The 24,262-nt window shown below is 42.2% G+C and overlaps 1 protein-coding gene and 1 long non-coding RNA gene across 3 annotated transcripts in view; one reads left to right on the forward strand and one right to left on the reverse strand.

Moving 5' to 3' along the window:
- Window positions 1-5,272, forward strand: part of LOC140125659 (uncharacterized) — a 42,819-nt gene extending 37,547 nt beyond the window's left edge. Inside the window, exon 3 of the long non-coding RNA XR_011854677.1 lies at window positions 3,678-5,272. This is a non-coding gene — a long non-coding RNA (uncharacterized lncRNA). The remainder of the gene's footprint in view (window positions 1-3,677) is intronic.
- Window positions 1-24,262, reverse strand: part of LINGO1 (leucine rich repeat and Ig domain containing 1) — a 231,142-nt gene that overhangs the window by 166,938 nt on the left and 39,942 nt on the right. For both annotated transcript variants that reach the window (XM_072147855.1, XM_072147854.1), the window contains exon 2: window positions 7,587-7,646. The gene's annotated coding sequence lies outside the window, so the exon portion shown is untranslated. The remainder of the gene's footprint in view (window positions 1-7,586; window positions 7,647-24,262) is intronic.

Genomic DNA, 24,262 nt, shown 5'->3' on the forward strand with positions numbered 1-24,262 from the left:
AAAGCTGGCTAGCTATATTCTAAAGGGGGCTGGCTATATACGGAAGGGAGCTGGCTGGCTGTATACTAAAGGGGGCTGGCTATATACAAAAGGGAGCTGGCTAGCTATATACTAGAGGGGCTGGCAGGCTATCTACTACAGGGGTCTGGCTCTCTTCTATAAGGGGCTTGCTGGCTGTATACTACATGGGGCTAGCTGGCTGTGTACTACATGGGACTGGCTGACTGTGCACTATATGGGGCTGGCAGTCTTTATAGTACATGGGGCTGGCTGTATACTACATGGGGCCAGCTGGCTGTATACTACATGGGGCTGGCTGTATACTACAGGGGGCTGGCAGTGTACTACATGGGGCTGGCTGTATACTACAGGGGGCTGGCAGTGTACTACATGGGGCTGGCTGCCTTTATACTACTGAGGGCTGGCTTTATACTACAGGGGGCTGGCTGGATGTATACTACAAGGGGCTGGCTGTGTACTACATGGTGCTAGCTGGCTGTGTACTACATGGGGCTAGCTGACTTTATACAACAGTGGACTGTCAGGCTATATACTAAAGGGGGCTGGCAGGTTATATATTAAAGGGGGCTGGGTGGCTATATACTACAGGGGGCTGACTGGCTATATACTACTGGGGGCTTGCTGGCTATCCTGGGAGGCTGTGACCAAAGCATTTCCCACCCTTGGCTTATACTCAAGTCAATAGATTTTCCCAGTTTTTGGTGGCAAAATTATTGGCCTCAGCTTATACTCAGGTCAGCTTATATTCAAGTTTATATGGTAACTTTGTAACAAGCTTTGTATAAATCAATAGAATAATTTAATACAATCTACTTTGTAATATATATTATCAGTTTAAAGTGCTTCCTTGTCCACTTTGGCTCTTAACATTCTCCCTCCTCACTTTCTGTACTGCTTTTCTCTCTGATATCTCTACTAAATTACATGAAGTGACAGGTTACATATCAGACAGGAGGGGAATAAGTGAGTCACAGCAGCTACAGGAAGATTTCCACAGGACCGCAGACTACCAATATAGACTGCAGGGAAAAGAGCTGCTAGAACATACATACTCATATTACAAATTGCATAATGACCAGAAACAGTGCAAAGATTGTTACTAGGTTAAGCCCCCTTTAAAAGCTATTCATAACTTCGAGGGCATTATTATTGAAATACAGGCGGTCCCCTACTTAAGGACACCCGACTTACAGACAACCCATAGTTACAGACAGACCCCTCTGCCCACTGTGACCTCTGGTGACCTCTCTGGATGCTTTAAAATAGTCCCAGACTGCAATAATCAGCTTAAAATTGTCTGCAATGAAGCTTTATTGATAATTCTTGGTCCTATTACAGCAAAAAAATTTGAAACTCCAATTGTCACTGGAGCAAAAAAAAAAAATTGTTGGGAACTACAATGATAAAATATACAGTTTCGACTTACATACAAATTCAACTTAAGAACAAACCTACAGTCCCTATCTTGTATGTAACCCGGGGACTGCCTGTACTTCTATAGGTTTTGGTAAAAATTTACCTTGGTTTCTCAAATGATGCTTATCCTCATGTTCTCTGCAAAGAAATCCATCAGCAGTCAGACTGTTCTGTGTGTGTTCAGCTAAAATGAGTGTTTAGAACCATTTAACAGGACACGGATAAGAAGTACACATTGAGAGGCAGGGATGATTTTTTGATGTGTTTCTTTGCACAAGAACAAGATCTTACTGCAGTCAGTATAAATCATTTTCTTAGTTCAGTGGTGTAACTAGGAATGAGTGGGCCCCAAAGCAGACTTTTGGCTGCCCCCCACCCTCCCGACCACAGCGCCATCCCTTCATTAAATAATGTCCAGCAGCAGCCTCTATTCACTTATAACATGTCCAGTAGAGGCCTCCCCTCAGTAGTAACATGTCCAGCAGTGGCCTCCCCTCACTAATAACATGTCCAGCAGTGGACTACCCTCAATAATAACATGTCCAGCAGAGGCCTCCCCTCACTGATAACATGTCCAGCAGTGGCCTCCCCTCACTAATAACATGTCCAGCAGTGGCCTCCCCTCACTAATAACATGTCCAGCAGTGGCCTCCCCTCACTAATAACATGTCCAGCAGTGGACTCCCATCAATAATAACATGTCCAGCAGAGGACTTCCCTCACTAATAACATGTCCAGCAGCAGCCTCCCTTCCATAATAAAATTCCCCTAGCGGCCTCCATTTACTAATAATAAAATAACCTTAGCGACCTCCCTTTACTTATAATAAAATGCCCCTAGCGGCCTCCCTTTACTAATAAAATGCCCCTAGCGGCCTCCCTTTAATAATAATAAAATGCCACTAGCGGCCTACCTTTACTAATAATAAAATGACACTAGCGGCCTACCCTTAATAATAAATAGCCCCTAGCGGCCTCCCTTTACTAATAAATGGCTCTTTGCGGCCTCCCTTTACTAATAAATAGCCCTTAGCTGCCTCCCTTTACTAATAAATAGCCCCTAGCAGCCTCTCTTTACTAATAAAAAGCCCCTAGTGGCCTCCATTTACTGATAAAAAAAGCCCCTAACGGCCTCTATTTACTAATAAAAAGCTCCTAGCGGCCTTCTGTAGCTAGACTAGTCTGGCTCGGCTCCTCCAGGTTGCACCGGGCGCCTCTGTTCACGTGACTGACGTGACTTGACATCAGGTCGCATGAGTCACGTGACAAGGGACAAGCATTGCTGCCTGGAGGAGCTAGAGGAGTTACAAGCGGTGGATGGACGCAGCCCCTTGACAGGTAAGCACAGGGCAGAAACAGTGGGACACAAACACAGGTGTGGGGCACGACGGCAAAGAAACTCAGGGGTCTTGTTTCGCAGTGTAGAAGGGCTTGGGCAGGCGGTCGGACTGGGTCAAAATGCAGTATAGCCTGCAGACAACCGCTACGGCTGCTACGGCAGTAGTTCCGCTACCGTCTTAGTCCTAATGTACCTAAAACACGAAACGTTTACTCTGATTTCATGTCAGATAGTGAGAAAAACATGTATAGGTATCTATTTATATACGTAGTGTATGTAATTGTCTAAACATTGAGCATACAGTAGTTCAATAACATCCCTATTTTTTGTGCATATATAACTCATAGATTTGCTGCAAGACTATGAAATCCACATAGAAACACAATACCAAAGTTGTTCATAGCATAAACCTAGCACTAAGTGTTTAGCCATTCCATCAAATCAAGTAAGCTCGGTAATCTCTACTTACCACAGTAACAGTTCACTGCAGTCAATTACCATTAAACACTTAGGCACTTAGTGAATTTCGCCCAATAATGTAATCCAACATTAAAACACTATCCTGTGCCACACACGGCAAGGAAAGTATTTAACGTGAACCTATCAAGGAAAAAAGAGCAAGAAAACATAGAATGCCCTTAAGTAAGGAATATATGTTAACCCCCATTAACTAATACATTGGATTGTGGCAAGGGGTTCAACCAACCATATATAAACAGATGTATAACAAATGTCACCTTAAATTGGGGACAGGGAATTCCATACAAGCGGTATTAAACAAATGTTCTTTGAACTATGCCAACATATCATATTTCTTTAGATTTTTTTAGATGTCTAGTAAGCATTATACTTAACCATACATAAACCATATTGTAACTTATTATTTTTCCAATCTTTTGCAGACATTGGTTAAATGAATGCATGCATCTCAAAGTAACAATTACTGTGCAAAAAGGTCAACAAGTTGTATAGCCCCGATCCCTTAAGAGAACCCTGCTAAACAACAGTACTGTTCATTTCATAAAAGCTGCCCCTTGCTGCATCTTCGAAGGAGCAGGGGAAATATACATCTATTAAATAACTAAATTCAATCAAAAAACTGGTGCAAGCTGTAAATGTTCAATTACATTGACTATTTTGCTCTGGAGATTCTTCCTACTCTAGATACAAAGAAAAGAAAGCCTACTATGGAGGACACACCCACCCATCTGCTGGACAAAGGAGTCTGCTTGTAACACACAGTAGTATGTCCAGAATCTAAGTTCAGTAGTGTTATTGGTCCTGGGTGCAAATCTGACAAAAGATAACCCGCTGCATAGAATTTGTGTGTTTACCACACACACTGAAAAGCTGATATATCACATGGTCATAAGTATGCAGACTCTTTGCTGTAAAACTCATATTTAACTCACATGCTGTCCATTTCCTTCTGATTCTCCTTGAGATGTTTCTTTTCCTTCATTGATGTCCAGCTATGTTTAATTAAACTGAATGGACTTGATTAGGAAAGGCACACACCTGTCTATATAAAAACTCAAGGCTCACAATGCATGTCAGAACACATGAGAATGACAAGGTCTAAGGAACGGCCCAAGGAGAGATCAAATTGTGGCAATGCACAGATCTGGTCAAGGTTACAAAAGAATTTCTGCAGCAAGGTTCCTAAGGTCAAGTTTCCTAAGAGCACAGTCCTTAAATGGAAGAAGTTTAGGGAGAACTCAACTATTCCTTGACCTAGCCATCCAGCCATACTAAGCAATCTTGGGAGAAGAGCCTTGGTGAAATTGGTAAAGAAGAGCCAGATCATTGTGGCTGAGCTCCACAGATGCAGTAGGGCGATTGGAAAAAGTTCCACAAAGTCAACTATCACTGCAGCCTCCACCAGTCGGGGCTTTATTGGAGAGTGTGCCGACAGAAGCCTCTCCCCAGTGCAAGACATATGAAAGCCGCATACAGTTTGCAAAAAAAAACATGAAGGACTCCCAGACTAAAGAAAATAAGATTCTGTGGTATGATGAGACAAAGATTGAACTTTTTGGTGTTAATTCTTATTGGTATGTGTGGAGAAAACCAGCCACTGCTCATTACCTGCCAAATACAATCCCAACAGTGACACATGGTGGTAGCATCATCATGCTATGGGGGGAATGGGGGAGGAAGATTGGTTGCAATTGAAGTAAAGATGAATGCGGTAAAGTACAGAAATATCCTAGATGAAAACCTCTTCCCGAGCGCTCTGGATCTCAGACTGGGCAGAAGGTTTACCTTCCAAAAAGACAATGACCCAAAGCACACAGCTAAAATTAGAAAGCAGAGGCTTCAGAACAACTCTGTGACCATTCCTGACTGGCCCAGCCAGAGCCCTGACCTAAACCCAATTAAGCATCTCTGAAGAGACTTCAAAAATGGCTGTCCACCAATGTTCACCATCCAAAGGTCACAATGTATACTAACAAAATATATGTGAAGACTCACTCCTACTACACTGAATCCAATAGCCAAATCCCCTAGTATATTTTAGCAGAAAACCAACTATGTAGACAAAATCAAACAGGGTTGAGTCCGTTTGCCAGGTCCATTGTATATATGTTTATAAGTAGAATATTTGAGCTGCTCATAAATATACAAAGACCCAAAAATTGTGGTTATCTAATGAAAACCCTTGACAAAGCATTCTACACAAAACAATTTGGTCTGTATACATACACTTTCATACGACCCTTTTCTCAGCCCTGTTTGATTTTGTCTATCAAGCAGGATTTCCACTGATATATACTAGGGCATTGATGGCGAACCTTTTAGATACAGAGTGCCAAAACTACAACCAAAACCCAGTAACAAAAGTAGTAACCTATCGATCTCTGCTGTATCACATGTTTCAATTGCATTGGAGTCCTGAGGACACCAATACAATAGAGAGCATGAGACATTTGGATTGCAGCTTTCCTCCAGGGACCCCTGAAGAAGAAGTATCAGGGGACCAAAAGCAGGAGCTCTAAAGATGATCCTGTCCACACCTTCTCACTCCTCCTGTAGTCCAAGGCAGCCAAGTAGGTGTCGCTTTAAAATCGCACTGAGCATGGCGCAGCTTGGGCTGTCTTGGAGAACAGAAGGAAGCTTTGAGTCCTATCTGGTAAGTTCTGTGCTGGGTGCCCACAGAAAGGGCTCCGAGTGCCTCCTCTGGCACCCGTGCCATAGGTTCGCCACCACTGTACTAGGGGATCTGGCTATTGGATTCAGTGTAGTAGGAGTGAGTCTCCAGATATTTTAGATGTGTTATCTAATAAACATGTACTTTTACTGACAATGTATTTGTGTGCTGTCTTGGATTTCTTTGGTTGGGTACAAAAATTACCAATTGACTGCAATGAAACAAAGAGTGAAAAATTTATGTTAGTGTGGATACTTTACACATCCATTGTATATGTATATACATATTTGCAGTATATGATCAACTTGTGTAAAACCTTGCATTGAAGCCATTCTTCTTGATCTTATACCTAGGCTTTGCCCCTAAGTATACCTTTTTTATAGATATGCTGCTTGTTCCTCTATATCTATATATATATATGTATATATATATATATATATCTGTGTGCTTGTTTCCAGCACTCAGTAAACATTTCTGCAATTAGAATCTCCATTGTGCAAATTACTAGTGTCTCTTACCTTTTACCTTGACACCTTGAGAATATCAAAAGACAGACGCCAAAGACATTAACAATCTATCGAATAGTATGGTATGAAACTGCATCCATCGCACTTATGAACACTTTAATAACCTGTGTCAGATTTCTGCTTGCTGTAATAATATTTTTAGATAATATTGTTTACTGATTTATTATGTTTGTTATTTTTGGAAAGCAGTAAAAAGAGAATAATTTCAACAATAATTTCAACAACAATAACTGTGGCCCTGAACTGTATAGCGTCTGTGCATATTGCCATATCTACTTCTCAAGTGACTAACTCCGACCTGCTCACAGAATAAGAAATCCCACACATTTGGAAGGATATAATTATCTCCACTGAATAAATATTTGTGTCTGTTTACCTTTAAGCAATTTCTTTTCTCAATTTACAGGGAGGCAAAATAAACCTGATTCAGTGAGAATTTTGAACATTTCTAAAAAGAAAAAAACAACCCCTGCAATTAGGGTATCGGATGTGACACCATCTATTCAGGCCCTCCTCTGTTCTCTCGGGGGATTAGAAATTGGATCCAAGTGAGTCAGTGATTATAAAGCTGGTTTCATTATAAAAATGGAGTGATCTTCATTAGAAAACCCTTTTAGCTGTTGTCCAACTAACATGCGTCCAGTAGCAGTTTATTTATACCAATAGACGACCCCAAATCCAGTTTCTGCACTTATTCTCATGTGGGAACTCTCCTTGCCATGTACATACATTTCTTCAGTTGCATGTTATTAAGAAATGTTCTTGTGTGAAGATAATTTCCCATAAATGCCATGGTGTCCTAAAAACGAGATAGCAGTCCTTGGATATGACCACCCCTGCACTCTGGCAGCAGTGGACAGACATGTAATATTGAGCTCTGCCCAACCACCAGGATTAAGCAATCATTACCACAGAAAGGCTGTAGGACATGCAGTAACTCCAGCATGTGCAATTACTCCAGCAACAGTGGTCACAAGGACAACAATCACTACATTTATGAGAAATTATCTTCACACAGGTACAGTTATTTGATAACATCCAATTGAAGAAAGGTATTTATATGGCAGATTAATTAAATTAAATGTGAATGCCCTAATGGGAGTACCCCTTTAAGTGTTATAAAAAGGGCTTACCTGTCAAGTAGAGGGCTCAGATCTGTGATGCTCACACGGGATTCACAGCAGTTCTCCAATCTGAAACATGAGATAAATTATTTACAGTTAATTCATAGATGTTGTCAGGGTGACATGTGAAAGTATACTGTAACATGTTAAGCTAATTACAGTGTAACTCACTGGAGAATATGTGACCATTGGATAAAGTGAGTTGTAAACAAAATTATATACAGTGTAAATCTACTACTGCCTCATCTTCTGAAACAGATACCAGTAACCTAAAGAGATCACATTCCCTATGGATATCTAATGGCTATGTATAAAACTAAATAAAACCCTGTACTACAGTAGAAGTATGGTTGTGATGCTAGGTTGTTTTTGTACTTGCCCCTTTTGCTTCACTTTAGTGAATGGTAAGGCGTAGGAATCACATTTATGTTGTGTGCTTGAAAACCACCTATTGCTAAGTGAATGTTCCCACTTGTAAACCACATTGGGGCAGATTTATCAAGTGTCTGAAAGTCAGAATATTTCTAGTTGCCCATGGCAACCAATCGCAGCTCAGCTTTCATTTTATCAGTGCTCATGAATATTTTAAAGGGGAGCTGTGATTGGTTGCCATGGGCAACTAGAAATATTCTGACTTTCAGACACTTGATAAACCTGCCCCATTGTCCCAGATTTATTAAAGCCCCTGCACCAGTTTTCTGTCTGACTTTTCACATTCTTTTCAGTGCGGTCCAAGACACATTTGTGTTGCACAGGACACATTTGTGTCACATTTGTTGCTTTATACTTCACTGAAATGGGCGTTCTGGTGCTCAGTCGGACCGTAAGACAGATATAAAAGGAAAAGTCAGACAGAATTGTGTTGCACGCCCATGTTAAAGGTGCACCAAAAAAGGCACTTTGTCGGAGCTGTGCAAAGGGCGTCAGATTCATGAAGAACATGCGCCACAAATCCTGAATTTGGCGCCCCCTGCACCCTACATAAGCAAACTGCACATACTACAATTTACACTCTTTTTAGGTAATGTCGGCCATTGAAACAAACTGATGGGTGAAATGAAATGCCACAAATCCTTTCTATTAGATAGTTTAGTTTTTGGAGAAAATGGCAAAATACTGCATCCCTACAGCTGTACTTTAATATACTATTAGGCTATGAAAACTCAACATATAATAGTTATAGTTCAGGATTCAGCAATGTCTAGCTGAAGTGACCTATTTAAAATGTAAATTAGATGACCATGGCGGGGGGAAATGACAACCGCAGGAATATCCTAATAGTTACTTTGAGTCTTGGATCATTTGCCTTTATAAATAATGACCTCTACAAATCTTGTATATTTAAATGTTCAGAATTCACTATGCAAATAATACATGCATTAAGTAGATCAAGAGAGACTACCAGCATTAGCATAACTCTTTATTAATTTGATTTACTAAACACTGTACATCTATCTCATTTTACAAGCTAGTTTCTTTTTTTTATAATGAACAGTCCTAAAATGTGGCAAAATAATAACCAATGTAAAGTAGGGCATCAAAGCCACAATACAAGATACAGGCATGGCCATACTTTCTTATGTAATTGCATTGCTTCTGTGAGAAAAAAACAACCTTGTTTGTGCTTCAATGGTAAATAGATACAGTATGCACCCTGAAAACCCTATTGACACAATAGTATCCTCTATATGGATGGCAGGTGCTGGTGATCTATACTAGGGCGGCACGGTGGCTGAGTGAGTAGCACATCTGCCTTGCAGCACTGCGGTCCTGGGTTCAAATCCCACCCAGGTCAACATCTGCAAAGAGTTTGTATGTTCTCTCCGTGTTTGCGTGGGTTTCCTCCGGATACTCCGGTTTCCTCCCACACTTCAAAACATACTGTTAGGTTGTTTAGATTGTGAGCCCCATGGGGACAGGGACCAATTTGACATGCTTTGTGCAGCGCTGCGTAATCTGTGTGCGCTATATAAATAAAGACTTATTATTATTATTATACTAGGAGGATCTGATGCATGCAGGCCTGCACCACTAAGCCCCCTTCTTCTGACACAACCTGCACCCCAAGGTCCTCTTCATTCATACAGCCTGCATTTCCATGTACCCCTGTTCCCACATACCTTATACCCCTGTGTACCCCTCTTCTCACACACCCTATGTCCCGCATAGACTGTAATATGATGTTCATTTTCTTCTCCCTAAGGTTCCCCCCTCCTCGCAACAGGCACCACCCTAGATTCCCAACTCATTACAACAGCCAGAACCTCAAGCCATCCTCTTCTTCCCTACAGCTTTCAACTGGAGGTCCAAAGCCAAATTACTGTACCGTATATACTCGTGTATAAGCCGAGTTTTTCAGCACAAAAAATGTGCTGAAAAACCTCACCTCGGCTTATACATGACTTACATACTCACCCTCCGGGGTCCAGAGGGGGCTGGCTGTACACTTAAGGGGGCTGGCTGGCTACTAAAGGGGGCTGGTTGTATACTTAAGGGTTCTGGCTGGCTGTATACTTAAGGGTACTGGCTGGCTGTATACTTAAGGGGGTTAGCTGGCTGTATACTTAAGGGGGCTGGCTGTATACTTAAGGGGGCTGGCAGGATGTATACTTAAGGGGGCTGTCAGGCTGTATACTTAAGGGGTCTGGCTGGCTGTATACTTAAGTGGGCTGGCTGCATACTAAGGGGGTAGGCTGTATACTACATTGGGCTGGCTTGCTATATATACTACTGCTGGCTGGCTATATACTACTGGGGGCTGGATGGCTATATACTACTGAGGACTGGCTATATACTACAGGGGGCTGGCTATATACTACTGGGGGCTGGCTATATACTACTGGGGGATGGCTATATACTGGGAGGCTGTGACCAATGCATTTCCCACCCTCAGCTTATATTCAAGTCAATATGTTTTCCCAGCTTTTGGTGGTAAAATTAGAGGTCTCGGCTTATACTTGAGTATATAGGGTAAGCACATATTCGTAAGGACCTGTGATATTGTCATCACAGTTCCTGCAAACCCACTGAAACATACATATAGATGCCATTTCCTCATTGGTCTCAGGACTTGCAACTTCAGAGACTGGTACCTTAAGTGCATCTCATCCCCACTCTGCAATTGCTATTTTGAAAATATATCTATACTGTAACTGTGACCATTTCAAGCGTGCCGTGATTCTGTGTTACCATTGAAGCTAAACATATCACTTATCTTAACATACAGTACAATAAAAGATCCTCTGGACATTAGTTAACCTAACAAGGAATACTGAGGAGGTAATTGGTCCTGGATGACCATTTTTTCTGCTTCTGATTGGTCAGTAAAAGTAACCAAGCATCTGGATCTCCTTCAAGTCCTGGGGGTAATGGATTCTTACCGTTTACTGTAAATAGTTCACTTTCTCTTAGTGTCAAGTGGTGGCTTAATTCAGGCTTCACCTATTTAAGTAACATCATAAAAGATATGGTCTAATGAGGCAGCAGTCACCTCATTAAGTAAATGCACTATGCAGTAACATCGGATTCACTGTCTGCTGTTTTGTTAATGGCAATAAAATTGTTGAGTGGCAGGTTTTTTTAACACCTCTGTCAGGAGTACTTTTAGGCTGTCCTCCCTGCAGAGTGTTGCCGCCATCAGTTTTAGGTTTAATTACAGAGATGTCAGTGATAAGAATACACATGTAACTGGTATCTCTATTAAAATCTCCATTTTAAGAGAATGCTTTACAGACTATATATTTCCATATGGTTACAGAGGTATTATGCTTTATCATACTACTTATGTCATCATTACACATGTACAAGTGTGTGCAGAAGGTATTCTGATGTTTGCATGGAAAATCCAGACAGCCTTTATTAATGATTGGAACTCAGTACAAAAAAAGAGAGAAAAAACATCTTTACAGCATCCAAGAACATTCAGCATTTTAGCATAATCCTCACCTATAACAATTCAACATGTCAAATTACCTGACAGTTCGTGCTGTACTCACGGATCGCTCTGATAAAATCGCATAAATAAGGAGGTGTTTTTGTCATAACACTTGTTCTCCTCCAATCACATCTCATCCCCCATTGTTTGCTCTGCCCTGCCTTGATTGAAATGAGTCTGTAGGCTTGTTGGCAAAGAGAGATCTAGCAGGAAAGCTCATTTACTGAAATGCCATTCAGATCACATACATAAATCTGCTATTTCAGGCAGAACTAATTGGTAAAACTTTATATGAGAATTATTTCATTTTGCTTATTAAAAAGAAGAATGGTAATGTATGCGTTCATCGCCTGTTTTCCAGGATGGTGTTGCCACTTTAAGACCTAAAGGGAAAAAACCTTTTCCATAGCTTTCAAATAAGACTTGTCATCTAGACTTACTAAAACTTTGTAACCTACATTTAATATCAGAATCTTCACATATAAAATTATAGTAGAATGGACTGACCATCAGCACTTACCTCTTACTAAAGCCTGACCATCAGCACTCACACTACACTGTGCACTGACTGAAGCATTTTTATAGACTGTGGACATACTGGATTGTGGAGCAGCGGCTTTCACATTGGCCTGGGGACTGACCATTATTATTCATGCAGCGTTCACACTGGACTGTGGGCTGGCCAATATGAATAATAATGGCCAGCCCACAGTCCAGTGTTCACCCTGGTATTTATACTACACTGTAACACTTACACTAGACTGAAAAACTGATTGCCAGCGCCTTTACAATGAACTGTGGACTGGTTGCATAATGTACACTAGACTGTAGCTGTATAAACCAACACTACAAAACATGCAGGAGGGTACAGAAAGAGTCAAATAAAACAGAACACGACTATTACATGCAGTGACTCACAAGTGACAGATCCTCTAATTAGAGTCACTTCTATCCTCATCTTCCTATTCAGCCATGACACTTCTAACCACGACTTATCTCTTCCATTATCAGAGTCATCACATTTTTAGACATTGCCCAACTTCTCAATAAAAAAGCACCAAGAGAGCAATCTACCATTTTCAACCTACTACTACTCCTAATCTGAGCCTACAGCACTGCCCAAGGCCACTAACTATAATTAGTATCACACAAACTCTTCAAAATTGTACTACAGTAACATTTCTCAGTGATAAATTATGCCAACATGGTAATGCCACATACATAGAACTTTCTGAATTATTGTTAACAGAGAATGCCAATGACAGTAGTAATACAGGCTACAGACAGTGCCCAAGAATAAAAGCTATGAACAGACATTGCCCACAGTAAGTAATAGTGCCTGCAAAATGCCTACAAACCAATATTACTCACAGTAATAGTGCCCAAACAGAACCTCTAAAATATACCTTCATAATAGCAAACAGTGAAGGCAAACCTTTTAGAGACAGAATGCCTAAACTACAACCAAAACCAGATTAGTAATCCCATAGCGCCAACATTTTAAGCTTTAAATTATTGCTTACTGCTCTGTCACAAACTTTCAATCATATTGGTGTCCTGAGGATACCAATACAGTAGAATGAAGGAGGGAAATTTTGGGTTATCATAGTAGGTTCCCACCAGGTCCCCCATACAAGAATCCCAGGACCCAGAGAAGGAGCTCCAATAATAATCTGACACCACTATCTACACCTCCTCACTCCTCCTGCAGTTCCCGATAGCAGAGAGCTCACCATGTCCTGGGCTCCCTGAGACTGCAGGAGGAGGCCTTGAGCCCTGTCTGATGAACTCTGTGCTGGGACAACAGCCTGGGTGTCCACAGAGAGATCTCTGGATGCCAGCTTTGGCACCCGTGTCTTTGATTCACCATCACTGCTCTATAGTATATGTTCTCATAGTCTTCCAGGTATTATTAAACCAATTAGAATTCCTTTATAATGCCAGATATTGTTATACACATAACACATTAATAATGTCCTATATGTCTTCCAAAGAAATAATGGAGTACCTAAAACCCCTGCACAAAACATGCAAACAAATATTCTTCTAACATTATTCCCATATAGCACCCAACACTATATGCTAAGACTTTTCCCAGATGGCTTAGACACATAAAACAGTAACAGTAAGTCTTCCGACACTTCAGGAAATGGCAGGTCCCAGAGCCAAGTTTTAACCTTATCCACAGTTGAGTAGTTATACTGCTTAAGATCTGCCACAAGGCAAAACTCCATGGCTCAAACCCTAGAGGGTCCTTCTAACAAAGCTCAAGTTGTACCAGCATGTTATGGTCTATATTCAAGGTTCCTACCTTTAGAAGAGTGGGGGTAACACTGAGAAATCTTAAAGAGCTGTTCCCACAAAGACAAGATTCTTAATATATACACAAATATACTCAGTATAACAAAATAACACATTCTCTAATTCGCTGTTATTAACAATAATACAGCATTTCACAGATATAATTCCAACTTTTCTCCATCAGTCTTGGTGTATACATATTTGGTTGCCCCGGGATTCATCCATAAATCTGATTATCGGGTAAGGCAGATTCTTCTCTTCAATTGCTTCTCCTATCTGCAGGATGCAGTTTGCTTGGACTTATGGTGGAGTCTATTGTTTGCGGTAATGGAGACGTCCCTTTATATTTAAGTGGCCAAGTGGCATCCAAAAGTACGGATAAATTGTAAGTGCCCCTAATAATGTATGCACCAATTCGGCTCAAAATCTAATTACATGTAACCGATTGTGTCTCCATAGGGAGATCAGGCCAAATTATACACGACTAATTTAAATAACAAAGAATGATAAATTTTATTAATTTTAGTTAAAAGCATAGACAAAACATGTTAAAAGGGTTGGTTACAGCGGTGGTGGGATACACAGAAAAGGAACCTCCGGAAGGTCACGACATAATATTGCACATATACGTGAATAAACAGGTCATGCTTATTGCCTGAAAAAGGATGTCTTATTAAAGTGTATATGAAGTAACGTGCTTACCCATGTGGATAATCAAAGTTAACGTGACCCGGGTAGCTCCTGCCCCGACGCGCGTTTCGGCTTATCCAGCCTTCGTCTGGGGGTGGCGCCATAAGGGTCATAGGTGGCTATTTATCTAAATATTCCACCTATCAGCAGCGTTGCTGTGTAGAGGTGGAGACAGCTATACGTAATGGCAGGAAGAGATGAAATGCGCGTGCGCCTAACAGTGACGTGTCGCGGCACTACGGCGCATGCGCCAATGGTTGCCATAGCGACACTTCGTGTAGTGGCGCATCACTGGCCTGCGGCGCACGCGCATTGACCAAGAAATGAATAAACGCTGCACGAGACACATATTGGACATTACAACGCCGTGTAAGTGCATGACTAATGGGTAGTCCCAATGAATATCCATTGGAACTAAGAATATTTAGTCTGAATGTTGCCAGCAAGAAATATATAAATAAATAAATGTTACAACATAATTATATTATCTAAAATATTAGTAACAGTAAGTTTAAAGATTAGGAATAGTAATGTGTACATTGTATGAGCCTACTTACAAATAATTAACATGATACTATACTAAAGACCAATAAAAGGATACAAAATTACGCAGTTACACAATTACACAATACAGAATTACACAGATATAACTATTATCTATATCTATGTAAGGATCATGTTCTTTAAGATTGTATATAACATATCATGGCTAAATGAGGTGATGGTGGAAAGAATGGAGTGTCATAGTATAATTAGTTGAATACATAAGGATAACCTTATCAAAATATAAGGCGAATGTGCATGCATGTCATGCATGCACATGCGCTATTGAATTATTATACAACTTAACCTTAATAATTGTGAAGGGATAGGAAGTGAAGGACGAGTGCAGTGAAAGTGAAGTGAAGGAGAGGGGGAGTGAGGAAGTGAAGTGCCAACTAAGTAAATTATTGTGAAGAATAAAGGTTAATTGTAAAAAACCAAAATGATATCACATTGCTCAATTCAAGAAAAATTATTGACAAAGGTACGTATATAAATATACGCCACTACATGTCACAATCTCTTTGCAGATAGCGTAATGACCATTAGGTGACCGTAGCCACACTACTGGTTTGTGATATTGTTAGAAAGGCCATTGTGGCCTAAAAATTAACATATCCTAGATCCAAAAATATATAGTATAGTAGCCATTAGGTGACCGTGGTCACGCTAATGGTTTGTAATAATGCTGAAAAAGCCATTGTGGCTTGAACTAATTTGTAGTGGGCAAAAAAGAAAAATAATAGAAAAATAATAGAAAAATATAAGATCCTGAAAAGTACAGGAGTTAGGGTCCAATATTGATCCGTGTCTGATGGTTAATAATGGGAGATATAAGCCATTCGTATGGTTTGCTTCGGAGCCGTCTAAATTCGCACAAAATCTGTGGTAAGGAAGCGATGTTGCAGTCACCTATGACTAAAGAATATACAATTAAAAATCTGTTAAAAACATTTTTTACAAACAATGACGCAGGTGGGGAGATACAGCATGATAAACAGAGGTAACTAACTGTACTGTTTTCGTGGTGGTTGGTTATCTTATTCTAAAAATGGGGCAAAACTTATTGATTCGTTGAGGCCATTGGGTTGTATGGTATTGAGGGTCCATATCCACCGTGACTCGCATTGGGCTAATTTCTTTTGAATGGGTCCTCCTCTAATGCCCAGGTTAATCCTGTCTATGCCTCGTACTTTTAGGAGTCTTGAGTCTGAATGATGTTTTTCCCTGAAATGCTGTGCTACCGGTTTTCCCTCTGTGTTGAACATTGCATCACTTGATGCATTAATGTCGCGTATATGTTCTCTAATGCGGATCTTCATGGCTCTAGATGTCATACCGATATAAATTTTCTTACAGGGACATGTAGCGTAATATATCACTGCTTGGGTGTTGCAAGTGATATTCTGTGTAATTTTGAAACTTCTTGTCTCAAAGGAATTAGAAAAAGTGTCCGCGGTTTCCACATTAGGACAGGCGACACACTTGCCGCAAGGTTTGCAACCCCATTTTGGCAATTCTGCTCCGAAAATTGTTTTGGACTGTCCTGAGGTGTAATGACTGCTCACCAAGATATCACTTAGATTCTTAGCCCGGCGTGGTGTTATTGCGGGATATGGGGCTACATATTTTGCTATTACCGGATCAGATTGTAGAATCGGCCAGTATCTCCCAAGTGCTGTACGCATCTCATTCCAGTGTGAGTGGAAGTTGGTAATGAGTCTAACCTGTGTGGTTGGTTTCTCTTTTTTTCGGGGTGTTAATAAAGTTATTCGAGGTGTTGTTTTTGCCCGCTGGTAAGCTGTCTTGATCGATCTGTTGCTGTAACCTCTTTGTTGGAAACGGATGCGAAGGTCATCTGCCTGACGTTCAAAGTCCTCGTTCGTGGAGCAGATTCTCCGAATTCGGAGAAACTGACCGATGGGTACAGCATTTATTGTTTGGGGGAGATGTGATGATGTGGCATGGAGGAGTGAGTTGACTGATGTCTCCTTCCTGAATACATTGGTTTGTAAGAATCCATCCGGATCTTTGTATAGAAGTACATCTAGAAAGGGGACAGTCTCTTTATTCACCGTATATGTGAGCCTCACATTTACCTGGTTCGAATTAAGTCTCTCGAAGAATTGTTGTAGTTCTTGTTCATTGCCCCTCCAGACGATCAGGATGTCATCGATGTACCGGGTCCAAAAGAGGACCCGGTCCATCGCGGCATCCCGATCGTCACCCAATAGGTCCCTCTCCCACAGCCCCAGGAACAAATTTGCATATGAGGGTGCACACGACGCCCCCATAGCTGTCTTTAGTATAGTATCATGTTAATTATTTGTAAGTAGGCTCATACAATGTACACATTACTATTCCTAATCTTTAAACTTACTGTTACTAATATTTTAGATAATATAATTATGTTGTAACATTTATTTATTTATATATTTCTTGCTGGCAACATTCAGACTAAATATTCTTAGTTCCAATGGATATTCATTGGGACTACCCATTAGTCATGCACTTACACGGCGTTGTAATGTCCAATATGTGTCTCGTGCAGCGTTTATTCATTTCTTGGTCAATGCGCGTGCGCCGCAGGCCAGTGATGCGCCACTACACGAAGTGTCGCTATGGCAACCATTGGCGCATGCGCCGTAGTGCCGCGACACGTCACTGTTAGGCGCACGCGCATTTCATCTCTTCCTGCCATTACGTATAGCTGTCTCCACCTCTACACAGCAACGCTGCTGATAGGTGGAATATTTAGATAAATAGCCACCTATGACCCTTATGGCGCCACCCCCAGACGAAGGCTGGATAAGCCGAAACGCGCGTCGGGGCAGGAGCTACCCGGGTCACGTTAACTTTGATTATCCACATGGGTAAGCACGTTACTTCATATACACTTTAATAAGACATCCTTTTTCAGGCAATAAGCATGACCTGTTTATTCACGTATATGTGCAATATTATGTCGTGACCTTCCGGAGGTTCCTTTTCTGTGTATCCCACCACCGCTGTAACCAACCCTTTTAACATGTTTTGTCTATGCTTTTAACTAAAATTAATAAAATTTATCATTCTTTGTTATTTAAATTAGTCGTGTATAATTTGGCCTGATCTCCCTATGGAGACACAATCGGTTACACACAGGATGCAGTTTGCTGTCTGCCCCTTCCCCTCCATTAAAAGACAAGCTCACACACTCACAGACACTTTCTGCCAGCAAGCAGCAGCGTGCAAAGACCTATTGTACCAACTACAGATAAGATAAAATCTTTACAGCAGGGCGAGGAGGTTAAGCAGTGCTGATTTTGTGTTTGTATAGCTGAGATGTAGTAGAGCTAGAGTGTGTCATTGTGTTTAACCCCTTAAGGACGCAGCCTGTTTGTAGGTTAAGGCTCGGTCCTTTTTTTAAAAATTTGACCAGTGTCTCTTCCTGTGGTAATAACTTTTTAACAATTTAAGATATCCCTGTGATTTTGAGATTGTTTTCTCGTGAGACATTGTAGTTTATGTTGGTAGTATCATTTCGGTGATCCGGTCCTTTTTTGGGGGGTAAAAATTCAAAAATTTAGGAAAAATTTGAAAAAAATTACAATTTTCAAAATTTAAAATGTTCTACTTTTTAGACAAAAAGTCACACCACAATTTTTTTGGGGTAGAAACCTTTTGCCATTAAAATGCAATTGCCATTGGTCTGCTTTTTATTTCCATAATTTGTTTTACGTTTCCATTTTCTTTACGGATGTGAGAAGGTTTCAAGTTTTAGTAGCAACTTCTCAGATTTTTTTGAAATTTGAAAAATGCTAAATGTTTGGTGACCAATTCAGTTTGGAAGTGCCCTACAGAGACTTTTGTACTATATACCCCCACAAGTAGCACCATTTTATGAACCTAACATCTCAACCTATTCAAATCAGCATTTGAGAAGTCTATTAACCCTTTAAATATTTTTCTGGAAGCATACAAAAATGGATTGGAAATTTCAAAATTTAAATTTTTGATTACGATTTTTCTCATTTAGCCCTAAAATGGACACATTCAGAAGGAAGTTGTGGCAAATATACATCCCAAAATTTTTGCCCTGCTTCTTCCGAGTACGACAATACCAGATATGTGGATGTCAATTGCTGTTTCGTCGCACAGCGATGTCCAGAACAGTTAGTTCTATTGGGTTTTTGGAAGGCCAGTTTGGCTTCAAATATTTTGTGGTGCCACAGTGTACTTGAAGAGCCCCTGAAGAAACAGTACAGTAAAAAACCCCCAAAGATGTCACCATTTCGGAGACTAGACCCCTCAAAGAATTCGTCTGGGGTTGTGGTGAGCATTTTAACCCCCAACATGCAGGTAAAAATTGAATGCAAAGTAAATGGTGCATAGTAATAATTGCGTTTTTCTTGCAAAAATGTCATTTTAGTGCCTAATATACTGTGCCCAACCCATGGCAATTTAGACAAACACCCCAAAAATCATTCTGCGGGTTGTCCTGAGTACAGCAATATCACACATGTGCCAATAATTGACAGGCTGGGCACACGGCAGGGCTGAGAAGGGAAGGAGTGACATTTTGATTTTTCAGCTCCGTTTTTACACGTTTGGATTTGGAGTGCCATGTCATGTTTGCAGGGCCCGTGAGGTGCCAGTGCAATAGAAACCCCCGATAAATCATACCATTTTGGAAACTAGATCCCTCAAAGAATTCATCTGGGGTTGTGGTGAGAATTTTAACCCCCAACATGCAGGTCAAAATTGAATGCAAATTAAATGGTGCATAGTAAAAATTGCGTTTTTCTTGCAAAAATGTCATTTTAGTGCCTAATATATTGTGCCCAACCCATGGCAATTTAGACAAACACCCCAAAAATCATTCTGCGGGTTGTCCTGAGTACAGCAATATCACACATGTGCCAATAATTGACAGGCTGGGCACACGGCAGGCCTGAGAAGGGAAGGAGTGACATTTTGATTTTTCAGCTCCGTTTTTACACGTTTGGATTTGGAGTGCCATGTCATGTTTGCAGGGCCCGTGAGGTGCCAGTGCAATAGAAACCCCCGAGAAATCATACCATTTTGGAAACTAGACCCCTCAAAGAATTCATCTGGGGTTGTGGTGAGAATTTTAACCCCCAACATGCAGGTCAAAATTGAATGCAAAGTAAATTGTGCATATTAAAAATTGCGTTTTTCTTGCAAAAATGTCATTTTAGTGCCTAATATACTGTGCCCAACCCATGGCAATTTAGACAAACACCCCAAAAATCATTCTGCGGGTTGTCCTGAGTACAGCAATATCACACATGTGCCAATAATTGACAGGCTGGGCACACGGCAGGCCTGAGAAGGGAAGGAGTGACATTTTGATTTTTCAGCTCCGTTTTCACACGTTTGGATTCGGAGTGCCATGTCATGTTTGCAGGGCCCGTGAGGTGCCAGTGCAATAGAAACCCCCGAGAAATCATACGATTTTGGAAACTAGACCCCTCAAAGAATTCATCTGGGGTTGTGGTGAGAATTTTAACCCCCAACATGCAGGTCAAAATTGAATGCAAAGTAAATTGTGCATATTAAAAATTGCGTTTTTCTTGCAAAAATGTCATTTTAGTGCCTAATATACTGTGCCCAACCCATGGCAATTTAGACAAACACCCCAAAAATCATTCTGCGGGTTGTCCTGAGTACGGCAATATAACAGATGTGCCAATAATTGACAGGCTGGGAACACGGCAGGCCTGAGAAGGGATAAGCAAAATTTAGCTTTTGGAGCACCCTTTTCACTAGACTGGTATTGGGGTGCCCCTGAGGTACCAGTGCATTAGAAGCCCCCGAGTAGTGACCCCATTTTAGGAAAGGGCACCCCTCAAAGTATTGTTCTAGGGTTGTATGAGCATTTTAACCCCTAAGATGCTGGCCTAAATGTAATACAAAGTGAATGGGTCAGTGTAAAAATTGCATTGTTTTTTTCAAATGTGTCATTGTAGTGACAAATGACATCATCCCAACTCATGCCACTGTGGATAAACACCCCAAAAATCATTCTGCGGGTTATTACGGGTATGGCAATACCCCATGTGTGGCAATAGGCTACAAGATGGAGACACGGCAGGGCTCGGAAGAGACTGGTATTTGGAGCACAGACATTTCATTTTTTTTTTACATCATAAAACATTTGTAGATGCCCTTAGGGATCAGAACAGTAGAAACCCCTGAAAACTGATCCTATTTGAAAACTACACCCCTCCATGAATAAATCTAGGAGTGTAGTAAGCATTTTAACCCCACAGGTGGACCCCAAGGATGATGCATAATGGATAGAGCATAGTACAAATTATCCATTATTTCATCTTGTGCCCAGCTCCTGCCACGGGAGACAAACACCCCAAAAATCATGATGTGGGTTCTCCCGGGTACGGCAATACCCCATATGTGGCAATAATCTACAGGCTGGGCACACGGTAGAGCTCAGCAGGGAAGGTGCGGCATGCGGCATGATGTATAAGCTGTGTCAGCTGTGTGCATCAGGGTAAAATTACATATCCAGGGATGTGTGGTATATGCGGAAACAATCTTTCATGCATAACCCTGGTTTCTCGGGGCATGTGTCACACTGGTAGATGGTTTGTTTTTTTATGCCCCTTTTTGAGCACACCCTGCATCTCTTCTGTGTCCTTCCCTTGCTGGCTGTTTGGGGAACTTCTCCTGGAAAGTGCTGCCCTGGTACAATCCGTGATGTGGCCTCGCTTCCAGACGTGCTAGCACTCCCCCCTTCCTGGTCTCTAAAAATCAACTTCTTCACTACCACCTCTTGAAATTCCAGGAAAGTTCCCCTCTGGCCGGCACATCGATGTAGCACGAAAGCATTATACAATGCCATCTGCATGATGTGCACGGCCAGCTTTTTGTACCACACCCTCGATTTCCGCATGGCGTTATATGGCTGTAGTACCTGGTCCGACAAATCCACCCCTCCCATGTACTTATTGTAATCCAGAATGCAGTCTGGCTTGGGGGCTTCTGCACTGGTACCTCGTACAGGGGCAGAGGTGGTGGTGTGCCCATGTATTGTTGTTAGTACAAGGACATCCCTCTTGTCCTTGTACCTAACACACAATACTGAGTCGCTGCTTAGTGCTCGGCTCTCGTGCCTTCTGAGCTTTTCCCCTAGCAGCGACTTAGGGAGACCTCTCTTATTCCTTCTAACAGTGCCGCATGCCGCAGTTTGTCTGGAAGCGAGGCACTTGAACAGGGTAACACTGGTATAAAAATTATCCAGGTAGAGGTGGTAGCCCTGGTCCAGTAGTGGGTGCACTAAATCCCATACTACTTTCCCAGCAATTCCCAGGAAGGGGGGGCATTCAGGGGGCACTATTTTGGAATCCTTGCCTTCATATATCCTGAACTTATAAGAATACCCTGATGCACTCTCACACAGCTTATACATCTTCACACCATACCTTGCCCTCTTATTGGGCAGGTACTGGCGGAACTGAAGTCTCCCTTTGAAATGTACCAGGGACTCGTCTATCGATAAATGCCTCTCTGGAGTATACACTTCCATAAATTGGGCATTTAGATAATCTAATATGGGCCGGATCTTATACAACCTATCATAACTGGGGTCACCTCTGGGTGGGCACTGTGCATTGTCGGCAAAATGCAGAAACTTATGGATGGCTTCAAAGCGCATCCTACTCATTGCCATGCGGAACATCGGGGTGTGGTACAGAATGTCTGTGCTCCAATAATCCCTGATAGATGGCTTCTTTACTAGTCCCATAAGAAGTACTATGCCCCAATACTTATCCATCTCTGCTGCACTAACAGGGGTCCACCTGTGGGGTTGTGAATAAAAAGAAGTGGGGTTTTGGGCAATGTATTGTGCAGCGTAGAGATTAGTCTGGGACACCATCAGACCAACTAGGTCCTCACTAAAAAAGAACTTAAAAAAGTCCACTGGCCCGAGCCCTGCCGTGTCTCTGTGTATCCCAGGACTGGCCGTAAAATCAGGGACCTGAGGGGCATAATTACTGGGGGTCACCCATGTGGGGTCAGAAGTCCCGGGCACTTCAGGAGAAGTCCCGGGCACTCCAGCAGAAGTCCCGGGCACTCCAGCAGAAGTCCCGGGCACTCCAGCAGAAGTCCCGGGCACTCCAGCAGAAGTCCCGGGCACTCTGGCACTACTACGTAAGCGCCTTCTCGGGGGTTCCTCAGAGTCGCTTTCTGAGGACGAGGTAGATAGATAAAACGGACACTCGTCCCCACTAGCTGACTCCGTATCGGAGGCCATAAAACTATAGACCTCCAAATCAGTATATGATTTTTGTGACATGATGGGGGAGATAGTATAGAACCTACACTACACTACACCTACTACACTACACCTACTCCACTACACCACACAACGCCTTCTCCTCCTCACAACGCCTTCTCCTCCTCACAACGCCTTCTCCTCCTCACAACGCCTTCTCCTCCTCACAACGCCTTTTCCTCCACACAACGCCTTCTTCTCCTCACAACGCCTGCTCCACCACACAACGCCTGCTCCACCACACAACGCCTGCTCCACCACACAACGCCTTCTCCACCACACAACGCCTTCTCCTCCTCACAACGCCTGCTCCACCACACAAAGCCTTCTCCTCCTCACAACGCCTTCTCCTCCACACAACGCCTTCTCCTCCACACAACGCCTTCTCCTCCTCACAACGCCTTCTCCTCCTCACAACGCCTGCTCCACCACACAACGCCTTCTCCTCCACACAACGCCTTCTCCTCCACACAACGCCTTCTCCTCCTCACAACGCCTGCTCCACCACACAACGCCTTCTCCTCCTCACAACGCCTTCTCCTCCACACAACGCCTTCTCCTCCTCACAACGCCTTCTCCTCCTCACAACGCCTGCTCCACCACACAACGCCTTCTCCTCCACACAACGCCTTCTCCTCCACACAACGCCTGCTCCTCCTCACAACACCTTCTCCTCCACACAACGCCTTCTCCTCCTCACAATGCCTGCTCCACCACACAACACCTTCTCCTCCACACAACGCCTGCTCCACCACACAACGCCTGCTCCTCCACACAACGCCTGCTCCTCCTCACAACACCTTCTCCTCCACACAACGCCTTCTCCTCCACACAACACCTGCTCCACCACACGCCTGCTACTCCTAAACGCTACTCCTACTCGCTACTCCTAAATGCTACTCCTACTCGCTACTCCTA

The sequence above is a fragment of the Engystomops pustulosus genome, chromosome 4 (genome assembly GCF_040894005.1).
Source record: "Engystomops pustulosus chromosome 4, aEngPut4.maternal, whole genome shotgun sequence".
NCBI lineage: Eukaryota > Metazoa > Chordata > Amphibia > Anura > Leptodactylidae > Engystomops > Engystomops pustulosus.